Source organism: Diadema antillarum, unplaced genomic scaffold (genome assembly GCF_040938485.1).
Source record: "Diadema antillarum isolate AM-2024a unplaced genomic scaffold, OU_Dant_1.0 seq00001028_RagTag, whole genome shotgun sequence".
NCBI lineage: Eukaryota > Metazoa > Echinodermata > Echinoidea > Diadematoida > Diadematidae > Diadema > Diadema antillarum.
The window spans coordinates 174730-190585 of record NW_027271862.1 but is presented as its reverse complement, the minus strand read 5'-3'; positions in this window follow the sequence as shown (position 1 = coordinate 190585).

Here is a 15856-nt window from a genome sequence, read left to right as displayed (position 1 = left end):
CGTCTTTTTGATGTCTGGATTATCATGTTGCTCTACCATATAATGTGTAACTTTACTCAGATTTGTACCTATTGCGTAGACCACAAATGTCTTTATCAGAGAATGATTAAACACGCTTTGTAGGTGTCAGTTTTTAATGATTTGCTTGTTGGATGGATTCCTGTTACTTGCATTTAGATAAGATTTTACTATTCCAGATGCCTGCATGATGAACAACTGAATAGAATTTTATCTTGTGGCTCACTTACTTTTAATTATTGTACTCTTCTTTTATGCATTATGTTACAGTTGAGTCAATCATTATAATCTTTATCTATGTCTATATAATCTATATCCAATTTATATACATACCATGTTCAGTGTCCCATTTATCTGCAGCTGTCTTAACTTACCCATAATATACTCAGAAGTTTAGGTATTCTATTGCTTTGTACTGTCTGTAAGCTGTGTTGTAGCTGTTTTTATAATGGTTTAGTCATTACTTAAGCGGGTTGACAAAAAACAAAACAAAAAGAAATCTTGAGTGAAGTTTGATAAAACGTTACTTTGGAAATAAAAGTAAGAAACTTTCATCTCACCGTGCTCATGGGCATGTATACATGGATAGATTGAAAGTATGCATGCACGAATAGCTAAACTATTTTTTTTTTTAAAGACAAATCCGTATATCTTCTTGATGTGTTAAACTCATTCATTCTTTGTTCCTCTGACAGAAAGACCCTGTCAAAATACACACCCCAGACAACAAAGTTTGTGCAAAGATAACCAATCTGTGTCTATACATGGCATTCTCCTAAAAGGGTGCTTTGGCAACATACGTACATGCAGAAGGTTGTGATTTTCACGGTATTCAGTTGCGATACCTAGGCTTGACACGTGTAAACGACGTATCAAGTATACCTTTACAGATTGACCCCGAGACAAGATAGACTTGCTGACGAATAATGGCGCACTCGTACCACCGATGGTAGTGCTAGGCTACCATTAAAAACGTAAATGGGATTGTGTTATACAAAGCCGGCATGCAGCTAAACATACATACTAACTGGGCATGAGTTTGAAATGCCTTTACCCTTTTTTATATTTAAGCTGGACTCTATACTCAGGAAATTTTACTAGCGGAATAGATTGATGATTATGTCAATGATTTATTTTACCTCGTAGTTTATTTTACTGAATATCTTCACAAACAATATCGTGATCAAACAGCAGTGCACTGCTGCTTTTATAGCGAGGTCTTTATTCATTCGAATTGAACTGGAATGGGTCGCTTGTTATCTGGTTATGAGAGCAGTTATTGCTAGCTGTTCTGTAGAAAGTTACAGTTGCCTCTTTGCGAGAGAGCTAACCTGAGTAATGAAGCGTTTTTGTTTTGATACTGAAATAAAACTCCTACTAGAGCCCTAGTCAAAGAACTGACGTGTGTCGTGTACGGTATTATCATTTACACCTCTTTTGCGATGATGAGTTTCAATCAATTATGATGAAACGAAATTTTTTTCAGGCGAGGGTATAGGCTACTAGATAGGTGTTCGAGCTTGAAAGCTTTCTTGTGGTCACATGGATGTATGTGCTTGGTTTGGGTGTGTGAAAATGCTTGTGGGTAGTACCTGTGTGTGTTTGTTTAAACTTTCGCCAAGTCAGGAATGCGCTTGATGCAGGGTTGCCACGTTTCAGTTGGCACTACTTGCAAATACTACGTCTAAATAAAACGGAGAGACATGCAGGCTTCTTATTGATTCATGCAGCTTTTAAAGAAAATTCTTGCTATGAATGATGAAAACATATAATTTTGAAGATAGAAATGTATCGTTAGTAGGCCCTATATAACGGCCGAGGAATTGTATGTTGATGGTCGAGAGGGTGTCCGGGGGTTTATCACACGAGACCGACACCCACGAGTCATAGGTGGCCTACGACCCGCGACTTTGACACTGAAAGATGAGAAATGGTTCATGAGTCATACAGCCCACAAGTCCACACAGCTCATGAGCTCGACGCCAGATAAATGGGGCCCACGAGCAGCTCGACACGGCAATCATTAGTGCGACACAATACGGAAAGAGTTCGAACGACTCCACAAAAAAGGAGGTGGCTCATGCACGAGTCCGATAGGCCTACTAATTATGGTACCGTTCCCACTGCCGATCAGATCAACTCGATCAATCCCGATCAAGCTTTTTTAGCCTGGTCGGGCTCGCTCGGCATTGGTATTCGGGGTCGATCTACCTTGATCGGCATCGCTCCTGCTTCCTTCACGATAATTTTGGACATGTCCAAAATATTCGAGTAGGAAGCCCGAACACCAACAGCTCGGGTAGTGATCGAGAAGAGATCGTGCTGATCGGGAATCGGTCGTATAGAAATCTAGTGTGGTCGGGACGGATTTTCCCCGAGCTCAGTTCCCGATCATCTCGAGTTATACTCGAATGCTACACGATTGATTTCAGATCATCTCGATCCAGGATTCATCAGTTTCATGAATAACTCGACAGCTACACGACCGATACAGGACTGCTATCGATTGATACTCGACTAAACTCGATCATGCTTCGACCGGCACTCGATCAAATACCGAGCACTTTTTGACAGTGGTTGCAGCAGGTGCAGACGTACTTTCTTAGCACTCATTTATTGTTCAGGTATTAAGAAAAAACATATGCAATCCTTGGTCACGTTAAAAAGTTAAATGTCGTCAGTTTCTTCATCCACTCCTGGCCCACTGAAGAAAAGAAAAGGGCCACGAAGAGAGGGAAAAGAGAACAAACCCTAAACAGCAGACATGACAGAATTAGACTCTCCAGACAAAAATACCACAAGTAAGAAAAGAAACACAACTGAAACTGAGAAAAAAAATCGGTATTCTGGTAATATGACTGTAACGTGAAAGGAAATTTTCTAGATTATATACTTTTCTTATAAAGTGAGAAATGTTTCTTGAATTCTTTTGCTAGCTTGCCTGTTTCAAAGTTGAAGTTGGTTACGTTGATATAAAATCTATTTCTTACGCTGACGTGTTAAAACAGTAGTTGTAACGTAGATTCATAAATGCTCAGTGACTTACTTTACTTTTATTTACGTAGATGTTACACTTTTGCTTCTCTTAATAAGGTTTTTTTTTAATTGAGAGTTGTATGTACATTGCTTGAAGTCCACCTCGATATCGATTGGCTGGGATGAGTTGACAAAAAAAAATAATCAAGATTTTCATCATTTTTTTTGCTAGTGTAAAATGTTATATTATTTTATTTTCATGATAATATACTCTGTTCCACATATCAGCACACTTCATGAATTTAGAAATCAATATGATACATGTATTTTATGTTGCACACTCTTGGGCCTATATAATTTATCAATGAATACATAGATATTTTTTATTCACTTGTTCATTCTTTAATAATGAGAACAATAATTACAAAGATAACACGACTCATTGGGGTGTAGAACAGTCAATTTTTTTTTCAACTCTATATAATGGTGCATTTATGGGCATATAGGCCTTTGTTTCATTTTAGACCAAATTAATTTCAGCCCACCTATTATTATGTCATGCACTTATGCGAAGCGTGGCGGTGTGACATTTCTTTTTTTTTAATGAGACATCAAACTTAGATTTACTATTCTTCACATCCAGTGAAAATATCGAATGCATATGAACGAACCTATTATAGGTATTACACATGGTGCAGACAGAGTGCTACAAAACTGTCTCTTATTTAAAAAGATATGAGCGACTGAATGAAATCGTTACATTATTCAATAGAAAGAACATCTCAAAATTTATTTGACACAATGATAATCAATCTTCGTGCAGGTGCTTTGATCTCCATGAAAATTTGTGATTTACAAGTCTGTTACTTTCCGCACTGATATCCTACTTGACTGAGCAATAGTGAAGCCGTAAAAACTGATAACGAATGCGTCAAAAATAGCTACTGAAAACGGATAAAATAAATGAATACAAAAGAATGCATTTTCGGTACCTTTTTGAGTGGCTCACAAACAGTAGTGATCAGTCTTTGTCATCGTTTTTTTTTTCAGGAAATATGACTACAGAATCGAAACGCCTGCACGAGAATTGATGATTGTGGTTTCAAAATAGGAAGTGTTCTTCTATCAACTATAGGTTTTCCCGGCCAATTTCGCGCTTTTGTCAGTCCAATTCCTAATTGCTGCATTCAATTTAGCAAAATATACCAAAGATGACATGTTCGGCATAGTTTAATTTTATGATCGCTTCATTCAAATTCATTTTGGAGCATTCAAATTACCTTTAGCCTCATTCTATAAGTAACACTTTTTCTATTGAAATTCGTAACACAAGCACTATTTGGTTATTCGTTCATTCAGTTTAGAATGATAGTCACGTGATCACGGACATGCTGCTCTCGTTCATTCCAATTCATTTTTGGGCAGTCAATTTAACATCTTTTGCAGTCAATTTAGCACGCATGTTTTTGCTTCTTTCTTTATTTTCTTAACATAGTTATTGTTTTCCAAGCGTCATTACATTTCATATTTTCGTACTCATTTCAGAGATTTTGGCAACATTTTTTTCTCTTTAATGTGCTTAGTGACTCTTCAATTCCGAAGATAGTGCAACATGTGCATGGCCACAACTTATCTCGCCGTTGAGCGCTTTATTCCGTGTGTCGGCCAGTTATAGGAAGTCAAGGTTATGATCATCAAATATTCCTATAATTCGTTTTCTTTCCCCTTGAGAAATACGTCTGTATCTAACTTGTGCCGTCATGACTGTAAGAAGATGAAGTTAAACTAGAGTATTGGTACATGTAGGCCTAAAATGTCATGTATGAAAGAAAAGGGGCGTTACAGAACAGCAAAGTTATATAATATGGTAAAAAATACGATACTTTTACTGCTTAACAGTGTGTGGATGAAACAATAAGTCACATAGAAATACGCTTTTAAATGTTATCACCTTTTCAACAAAAAAAAAGAAATGACATGACGTTAATTTGAATGAACATGTTCGGAATTTGACTGCCCATACGCGAAATTGAATGACTGAAATATCCCTTTCGCCAGTGCTGGCGAATTTGAATGACTGAAGAGCACGTGCCAATTTGAATGCCCGTTTTACGAATTCGAAAGGCACATGTGCAAATCTCATTGATCGGAATGCTAAATTGAACGAACAACTTGCAATTTTGAATGACCGAATGTGCAGTGATGAGGATTTTCGCTAAATTGAATGAACCTTTCATCAAATGGACTGACAAAAGGGCGATATTGGCCGGTAAAACCTATACTTAAGATAATCCTTTCTTTCGTTCATTCATGCTTTTGCAATTAATAGTCAGTTTGTAGCACTCTTTTTAGCCACGCCGTATTCAAGCAGAAATACTGAGTTGTCTCATATAACCAAACGAATACTGTAACCAATTCTTCCTTCACCCGATCACTGTACGAACCTGGCGACCCGTTCGATGCAAGATCTTACACAGATCGAGTCATGTCGAGCTGGTCTAGGAAGTCCAGTAGAAATCGAGTATTGACCGTGTAGCGATCGTGTATTGATTGTGTGTATATCGGGATGTTCTAGTAGAGATCTGTGTGGCTGTCGAGGAGAGATTCTGGAGATGTCGAGAATGGTCGGATGCTGATCGTAAAAGATCGAATAGCGGTCGGGAAGGGATCGTGTTGAAGGACGATCGAGCATTTGGTCGGGATTGCTCTGGCAAAAATAGGTGATCGGGATTGATCTCGCTTGATCGAGTTGATCTGATCGGCAGTGGGAACGGGGTATTATATACGTAAAAAGGTCCCCGTACGACACAGACACTACAGGGCGTATAAAAAAAAGTTACACTTTCAAAAAAAAATTGTCTAAATTACATTTTAAAATATTTGAAAGATTTTTTCATAGTTATAGATGCCCAATAGTCTCATCTATCAAGTGCAGTTAACAAAACAAATTTGTGTTCACGCTTGGCTGTACACTGACGCTCTTTGTCCAGAGTGTGAAAAAATGACTTGCACCAAATTAAAAGAAGATGGAAAATTCTTCCAGCAGTACAAATAAGTGTTCTCATTCAAACCAATTACTCTTTTACTCACAGCTTTGATTATGTTATGATAGTTTAGGAATTTTCTGGAGATTTTCTGTCACGTTTTAAATGATTCCATTGTGTTATTGAAGGTTAACAACATCAAGATCTTTTAAGCACAGTAATCGCAAATCATGCACAGACATATCGAAACCACATGCCAGTCACTCAGTCAAGAAGAAAGGTACAAAATTAATGCATCCTCAGATCATTCAATCGATACAATCAATCCAATCAACCAAGCAGTCAATCAATCAGTCAATCAATCATTCATTCATTCATTTGATCAATCAATCAATCATTCATTCATTTGATCAATCAATCAATCAATCATTCAGTCACAATTGTATGCATGTTTAAAGTGGCAGATCGACATAGGGAATATCACCCCCCCCCCCCCCCCTAGGGGTGGTCCCGGTGACTGTTTGATTGAATAAATTGATTGATTGATTAAATGAATTAATGAATTAAATGAATGAATGAATGAATTAAATGAATTAATTAATTAAACGAATGAATGAATGAATTAAATCGATGATTGATTGATTGATTGATTGAATGATTGGATTGATTGATTGATTGATTGATTGATTAATTGATTGATTGATTGAATGATTGGATTGATTGTATTGATTTAATGATCTGAGGATGCATTAATTTTGTACTTTTCTTCTTGACTGAGTGACTGGCATGTGGTTTTGATTATGTCGTGCATGATTTGTGATAATTGTGCTTAAAAGATCTTGATGTTGTTAATCCACCTTCCATAACACTATGGAATCATTTAAAACGTGACGGAAAATCGCGAGAATATTCCTAAACTATCATAACATAATCAAAACTGTGAGAAAAAGAGCAATTTGTTTGAATGAAAACGCTTATTTGTACTGCTGGCTGAATTTCCATCTTCTTTCAATTTGGCGCAAGTCATTTTTCACACTCTGGACAAAGAGCGTCAGTGTTCAGCCAAACGTGAACAAAAATTTGTTTTGTTGACTGCACTTGATAGATGAGACTATTTGGCATCCATAAATGTGAAAAAATCTTCCAAATATTTTGAAATGTAATTTAGACAATTTTTTTTTAAAGTGTAACTTTTTTATACGCCCTGTATAGGCAAACAAAGAACACGAGTCCGACACTCCTATAGGCATGATATACATGCAAGTCCACGACTCGTTCTACTTAATCAATCTCTTAGAATACAGATTCGCTAATTAAGTGCTAATCAAACGCTAATCAAGTCCTCAAAACACGGCCCCTTAATAACGATATAATAATAATGATACTTTACTTACTTAACTTTTCCGGAACAATGCTGTAGGTCAGATCGAGCCTGTTCATCGATCAGGATTGCATCCTCGGCTGCTCTTGATCCTTCCAATTAATATAGCCTGAGCTAATCTCATGCAAACATGTCGTCTTAGAATTCAAAAATAAGAAATAAAAAAGAATCCATGGGAACTTCACATGGCTGGGAGGGGGGTGAAAACTGCTTGGGACCAAGGACGTATCCTATGCCTGGCACTTTCTCGTAATCAAATACGCAGTTTTTCTAATGCTCGTCCAGCTTATTCTAAGAACAGTGGCGTATCTGGGGGGGGGGGGGGCAAGGGGGGCACGTGCCCCCTCGCCACTCCTTGAGGGCGCCAAAAACGAAAAAAAAACGGGAAAAAAACGAAGAAGAAGAAAAAAAGAAAAAAGGGGAAGAAAAGGAAGAAGAAGAAGAAGAAGAAGAAAAAAAACCCTCGCCCGGACCGGGGGGGGGGGGGTTGGAGAAAACCAAATCAAACAAGATAAAAACAAACACAATGATGATGCGGACAAAATGACAATGTATATTGTGTTCACACATGTCATTTTATATTTAGCAGGCAAAATGTTACACGGAGCAGCGGCTGCAATTTCTTTCGTTCTGAAGCGATCGCCGATTGGATCAAAGGAGGGCGCCAACGGTTTCGAACATGGGGGGGGGGGGGGCGCAAAAAAAAACCAAGATAAGAACAAAACGTAATGATGACGCGGAAATATACAAATTTCGGCTCACTCGCTCGTACTAACTTAGAGTATTTTTTCAAGTCCTCTGTTGGGTATAAATCGTTATCTATAAGGCCGTCACTATATCGTGATTAGAATTGTAAGATTTAATAAGCAAAAATGACAAGAATTCCATATTTTGTAAGCTGAAATACAAAATTTTCGGCTCGCTCGCTGCACTCGCTCGCCAAAATTTATCAAAGAAAAAAGAAAGAAAAGAACAAAATGTGATGATGACGCGGAAATATACAAATTTCGGCTCACTCGCTCGTACTAATTTAGAGTATTTTTTCAAGTCCTCTCTTTGTTGGGTATAAATCGTTATCTATAAGGCCGTCACTATTCTTGATTAGAATTGTAAGCTTTGATAAACAAAAAGATAACAAGAATTCCATGTTTTGTAAGCTGAAATACAAAAATTTTCGGCTCGCTCGTTGCGCTCGCTCGCCAAAATTTATCCAAAAAAAAAAGAAGAAGATAAGAACAAAACGTGATGATGACGCGGAAATAAACAAATTTCGGCACACTCGCGCGTAGTAATTTAGAGTATTTTTTCAACTCCTCAGTTTGTTGGTATAAATCGTTGTTATCTATTAGGCCGTCACTATATCTTGATTAGAATTGTAAGATTTAATAAGCAAAAAATAACAAGAATTACATGTATTGTAAGTTGAAATACGAAAATTTTCGGCTCGCTCGCTGCGCTCGCTCGCCAAAATTTGTCACAAAAAAAGATAAGAACAAAACGTGATGATGACGCGGAAATATACAAATTTCTGCTCGCTCGCGCGTACTAAGTTTGAGTATTTTAGTTTGTTGGTATAAATCGTTATCTATAAGGCCGTTACTATATCTTGATTAGAATTGTAAGATTTAGTAAGCAAAAAATGACAAGAATTCCATTTTTTGTAATCTGAAATACAAAAATTTTCGGCTCGCTCGCTGCGCTCGCTCGCCAAAGTTTATCACAATTTATTACATTTAAATCACTCTCAAAAGACCCCTTTTAAGTGCTTGAAAAAGCATATAATTTCATGAAAAAGCATAAAGTCCCTACCGGGATGGAGTTGGGGTTGAGCACTTTTTCAGAAATTAGGGGCGTAGATTTCCACGCTTGCCCCGGGCGCTGTTTTCCCAAGATACGCCACTGTCTAAGAAGCATTAACAGAGCATGCCGAGACCACATCTTCTGGAAGAGAATTCCACATATCGATCACTCTGTTGGCAAAAAAAAAGTACTTCCTCGCATCCAATCTAGCATACCGTTTTCCAAGCTTCATTTAGTGACCACGAGTACGTCAAACTTTAGTGTAATAATAACCATGCAAATATTTGTGCACATCAATCATGTCCCGTTTTTCGCCTGTATAACTAAGACATGGTAGGGATAGGTGAAGAAGACGACTAGAGTACGACAAAATTAATGTCTAATTCCTGTAATCATTTTAGTGGACCTTCTTTGAATACTTTCGAGTCTCCTACTTTGCTCCCCTAGTTTGAATGGCGACCATACCGCCTGGCCGTATTCCAAGATAGTACATACGAGGTGTGTCAGAAAAGTTCCAGGACTGGTATCATAGAAAATTTATTTCAAACCCAGACTTCAAACTATTAAAGAGATTTAACCTTCAAAGTAGTCAATCTGGAGTATGTAACTGTGATCTTAGCTCTCTACAGCCATCAGATTTTTTTTCTACACAATTGTATATACACATCCTCTGTTTCACATCGTTCCGCAATTAGCACAGAGCAATGAACAAATTTGAAGTTTCTGGTAGGGTTAGGGAACTCTGTCGAAGCGCTGAAAGTGTTGCAGCAAGTCTACGGAGGTGATATGAAGTCATGCCCGTGTGTTTTGAGTGGTGCAAGAGGTTTAAAGAAGGATTAGAAAACGTGGAAGATGACCCCATAAGGAAGGTCGTGGAAGGCCCTCAACGACCAGGACTGAAGTCAACATCGAGCGCGTCAGGCAGATGGTGCGTGGCAATCATCGGCTGACTTTTCGAATAATGGCAAATGAGCTATATGCATGAATTGGGACAGCATCTGAAAGATTCTCACTGAAGATCTAGACATACGGAAAATCTGCGCAAAGATGGTGCCAAAACTCCTGAGTGATGACCAGAAGAATCAATGCATGCAACTTTGCCAGGACATCATCAAGCGCCTTGAAACTTGAAACCAAACCAGACTTTGTAGGGAGAGTCATTCCCAGTCATCACCTCAGTCCTGGTCGTCGAGGGTCTTCTGCTCCCGGGGTCATCTTCCACGTCCTATCATCCGTCTTTAAACATCTTGCACCACTCAAAAGCACATGTACGTGACATCGTCTCATCCTCGTAGACTTGCTGCAGCACTTTCAGCACTTCTTACATATAGTTCCCCAACCTTACCAGAAACTTCAAGTTTGTCCGTTGTTTGTGCTCATTATGGAACGACGTGAAACAGAGGATGTGTATATAAAATTATGTAGAAAAAAAAATTCTGATGGCTGTATAGAGAGCTAAGATCGCAGTTACATACTCGATGAGACAGATTACTTTGAAGGTGAAACCTCTTAGATTGTAGTTTTGGATTTGAAATAAATCTTTTGTGACACCAGTCCTGGAGCGTTCTGACACACCTCGTCTATACAATGCCTTTAAACAACTTTTACATTATCCTCGTCCGAATGTACAAACGACCTTCTAATAATTCCTAACAGTTTGTTAAATTTTGCAACAACTTGTGAAATGTGGTCCTTGTGATGAATCTTTGGAAATGATTGCAGTTGAGGTTAAACCATTGAATGTAAAATCAGTTGTTGTTATTGTGTGGTACAGACCACCAAACGCTAATGCACGAGTGTTTGATTTGTTTGAATCTGTCCTTCATAAACTGGACGATCTGCAACAGGATTATATCATACTAGGTGATCTGAATTGTAACATGTTTACAGGTCATCAGTCCTGCCAAAGTAAGCATCTGAAAGAGTTGACTGAAGCTTTCGGATTAACCCAAGTTGTATCTTCACCTACACGAGTTACTGTTGATACTTCTAGTTTGGTTGATGTTATATTGGTTAATAACCTGGATAAAGTTGGAAGAGTAGATGTGATTCCAGTCTCATTAAGTGATCATTATATGGTTTTCTGTACATAGGGTAAAAAAAAAAAAAAATGTGTAAAGAACACTCAGATAGATTCAAAGTTAGCAGAAATATTTAAAAAGTAGATATTGTTAAATATGCAGAAGATATAAGTAAATTGCGCTGGGACTGTGTATATAGTGCCACTGATGTTAGTACTGCGTACTCTGCTTTCGAAAGAGAACTCTTGAAAGTAATAGACCATAATGCTCCACTGAAACGTAAACGTATTAAGAAAAAGGAATCCCCATGGATTACTGATCATGTGCTACAACTCATCAGAGATCGTAATATATGTTGAAGCGCAAAGCTGGACTGACTAACGAAAAAGACGACTGGGATCGATATAAAAAGGCAAGAAATTGTGTAACAGCTGAAATACGTAAAGCGAAAAGAGATTTTATTACCAATACTATTAAGGCAAGTAACGGTCAATCCAGTGATGTATGGCAATCGCTAAGTTATGTGATGCCTAAGAAACAAAGTCATGAAAGAATAGATGAAATTGAACGAGATGGTGTCCGATACTATGGGAAAAAAGCCCTGGCTGAAAACTTCAACGATTACTTCGCGGAAATTGGAAAAACACTTCAGAATAGTATCACTAAGAACGGCGTTGATTATGTTGATCTTGACAACGACCTGTCCGATCATTGTAATGAGTCATGTTTATCATCATTTAAAGACATAGAAGAGCATGAAACTCTTGAAGTAATTATGAAGATGTCAGTGAAAAAAGCTTGTGGAAACGATGATATCCCAATGTCGCTCATCAAACCGGTTGCTCATTTAATTGTTAAACCTCTTACACATATACTGAATATGTCAATCAAACAAGCCTCTGTTCCAGATGAACTGAAAGTTTCTAAAATTACACCTGTCTTTAAAGGTGGGAATAAAATGGTGATTGGAAATTATAGACCAATCAGTATTTTACCTGTTTTTGCCAAGATTTTTGAAAAGATAATATTTACTCATCTTACTCTTCTAAAGGGCGGTGAGTTGGCTCAGTCGGTAGCGCGTCTGCCTCACGATCACGCGGCCCGGGTTCGAACCCGAGTCTGGACTGAGCAATGTTGTGTGTAAACATACCGTCCCCTCTAGCAAGAGGCAAAACACTCTGTCCCTCGGATAGGACATAAAATGGAGGTCCCGTGTATGAGAGAGTCACAGCTCATGCACGTAAAAGATCCCGCTTCATTCATTCATCGCAAAGAGCAGGGTGTTTAACCCGATGAAGTGGTCCCACCTCACATCCAACTGGACCCCATGGAAGACCAGCTTAACGTAGCTGAATATGGGCTATCCAGCCATCTTCTCAGATGGAAAATGAACAACAACAACTCATATTATTAATTGGAGGTTTTCAACACAACTGATATATGATCAGTTAACTATTTCTACTATTAAAATAAGACAGAAATATAGAATGTTACATGCAATGTATAAAATTGCTCATGGGGTTTACCCCCAAAGTCTGTGTGAGTTGTTTTCATTTAAATATACAAATTATTTTTTCAGATGTAATATGTTAAAATTTGAGTTATGTAGATTTTCGACTAATTTCAAACGTAGGAGTTTACAGTACAGGGGATGTAAAGTGTGGAATGATCTCCCAGATAATATCAAGATTATGAGTTTTAATAATTTCAGGTCTTATTTGAAACAACAGCAGTTCTAGTTTGATATCCACTGCATTATATATCATATTACATCATATCAATTATCATAACGTTTCCTATTATGTTACGCGATGAGTACTATTGACATTTGTTTTATATCAATCTCTTGTCAATGTCTGTATTTTTTTTTATTCATATGCTGTTATATGTAGATATACTTTTTCTTTTCTTCGTGATTTTTTTTCTCTTTTTTGTTCTTATTTCAATCATCGCTATATATTACGCTGTTACTGAATCTATGTTTCGTTCTGTTATAATGTATACATGCACGGACTTGCAGAATAACAGCCGATGGCTGAGCAAGTTTCCTTTTTATTACCGTGTTGAAATAAAATGAAAAAAAAATGAAATGAACGTCAACGTGAGAGTCCACTCATGGCCGGCGGTGCACCGTATACAAGGAATACAATAAGGTGTCACCACTTTTGCCCCCCCCCCCCTTTTTTTTTCACCCCGAAAGTGCGTACGTACATGGCACTAGAAAGAAATAAATTAGATAAATTAGATGAAGTGTGAGCGCGGTAAGGTTATGTTTTTTGCACTCGACCTACTGTATTTGTTCTGCTTGTCAGCTGAAGAAACCCGGAAGTGGCATCAGAAGTTGCGCTGAAGGCCTAAACCAGGAAGTGGGCCCCACCACTTTTGAAAACGTTCCGCCGGCGGTGCCACTAAAACACCATGTAATATGTAATGTATGTCAGATCTTTTCTTTATACATACTGAAAGTCTGGACATGACCGACCAATCTTCATTGCAACAGACAGTGGCGTATCTAGGGGGGGCAAGGGGGGCACGTGCCCCGGGCGCCACTCCTTGGGGGCGCAAAAATAAAGACGAAAGAAAAAAGAAAAAAGGAAGAAAAAAGGGAAAAAAGAAGAAGAAGTAGAAGAAGAAGAAGAAACAACTCACCGGAAGGGGGGGGCAGAAAACCAAATCAAAAAAGATAAAAACAAAACATAATGATTACTCGGACAAAATGACAATGTTTATTGTGTTCACACAAGAATTCCATGTTATGTAAGCTGAAATACAACAATTTTCGGCTCGCTCGCTGCGATCGCTCTCTAAATTTTATATAGAAGAAGAAGGTGAGAACAAAATGTGATGATGGCGCTAACAAAATGACAATGTCTATTGTGTTCACACATGTCATTTTATGTTTAGCAGGCAAAACGTTTCACGGAGCAGCGGCTGCAATTTCTTTCGTTCTGAAGCGATCGCCAATTGGATCAAAAGAAGGCGCCAACGGTTTCGAAAATACGGGGGGGGGCGCCAAAAAAATCAAACAAGATAAGAACAAAACGTAATGATGACGTGGAAATATACAAATTTCGGCTCAATCGCTCGTACTAATTTAGAGTATTTCTTCAAGTCCTCAGTTTGTTGGTAAAAATCGTTATCTATAAGGCCGTCACTATATCTTGATTAGAATTGTAAGATTTGATAAGCAAAAAATGACAAGAGTTCCATGTTTTGTAAGCTGAAATACAAAAATTTTCGGCTCCCTCGCTGCGCTCGCTCGCCAAAATTTATCAACACAAAAAGGAGATAAGAACAAAACGTCATGATGACGCGGAAATATACAAATCTCGGCTCACTCACTCGTACTAATTTAGACTACTTTTTCAAGTCTTCAGTTTGTTGGTAAAAATCGTTATCTATAAGGCCGTCACTATATCTTGATTAGAATTGTAAGATTTGATAAGCAAAAAATGACAAGAGTTCCATGTTTTGTAAGCTGAAATACAAAAATTTTCGGCTCGCTCGCTGCGCTCGCTCGCCAAAATTTATCAAAACAAAAAGAAGATAAGAACAAATCGTCATGATGACGCGAAAATATACAAATTTCGCCTCACTCGCGCGTACATGGGGGGGGGGGGGCATTTCATGAAGCAATTTGTCAGATATCTCGTCTGACAAACTGTTAAAAGCTACTGAAATCCTTGCTTCTGATTGGCTGAGAGCAAATATTGTCCGACAAGTTGTCGGACAAAATGCTTCATGAAATGCCCCCCTGATTTAGAATATTTTTAAAAGTACTCAGTTTCTTAGTATAGATAAATCGTTATCTATAAGGCCGTATCTATCTTGATTAGAATTGTAAGACTTGATAAGCAAAAAATGACAAGAATTCCATGTTTTGTCAGCTGAAATACAAAAATTTTCGGCTCGCTCGCTGCGCTCGCTCGCCAAAATTTATCAAAATTCATTACATTTAAATCACTTTCAAAAGACCCCTTTTAAGGGCTTGAAAAGCATATCATGTGGAATTTGCTTAAAGTCCCTACCGGGATCGGGTTGGGGTTGAACACTAGTCTTTTTCAGAAATTAGGGACGCAATTTTCGCGCTTGCCCCGGGCGCCGTTTTCCCTAGATACGCCACTGGCAACAGACGTACTTGTCAGGGTGAAAACGGAGCTGCCATTTAGCAGCCCAAGATTCAAGTGCCTCTTGAGTCCTTTTGCAGTTTTCCAGTAGCTCCTGGCTTATCTGAATGCTCATGGAATACACTTTCGTGTCATCTGCAAAAAGTTTGGTGCCATAGACTGACCTTGCCATCTGTCATTACAAACAGAATCGGCCCAAGTACACTAATCCCTTAAGGTACTCCACTGGAGACAGCAGACCAGTCAAAATGCTGATCACGTACAACCACAGCTCTTGCGTCTTCCCAGCAAAAACGATTTAATCCACTCAAGCAATTTACCTTGAATGCGCCATACGCCTCCGATTCGCATGAAGAGCAAGCGATGGTGGGAAACAGCTTGTGTTAAAAGCTTTCAAGTCCATGTACACAACATCGATACTACACCACACCTAGTGCACTGAAATAGAGTTCATCTACTATATATGGTGATACCACCCTTGTCCAATAGCCTAGTGTCCACTCATTTATAGGACTTCCAACAAATAATTGTAGCACATGACCGTCAAAC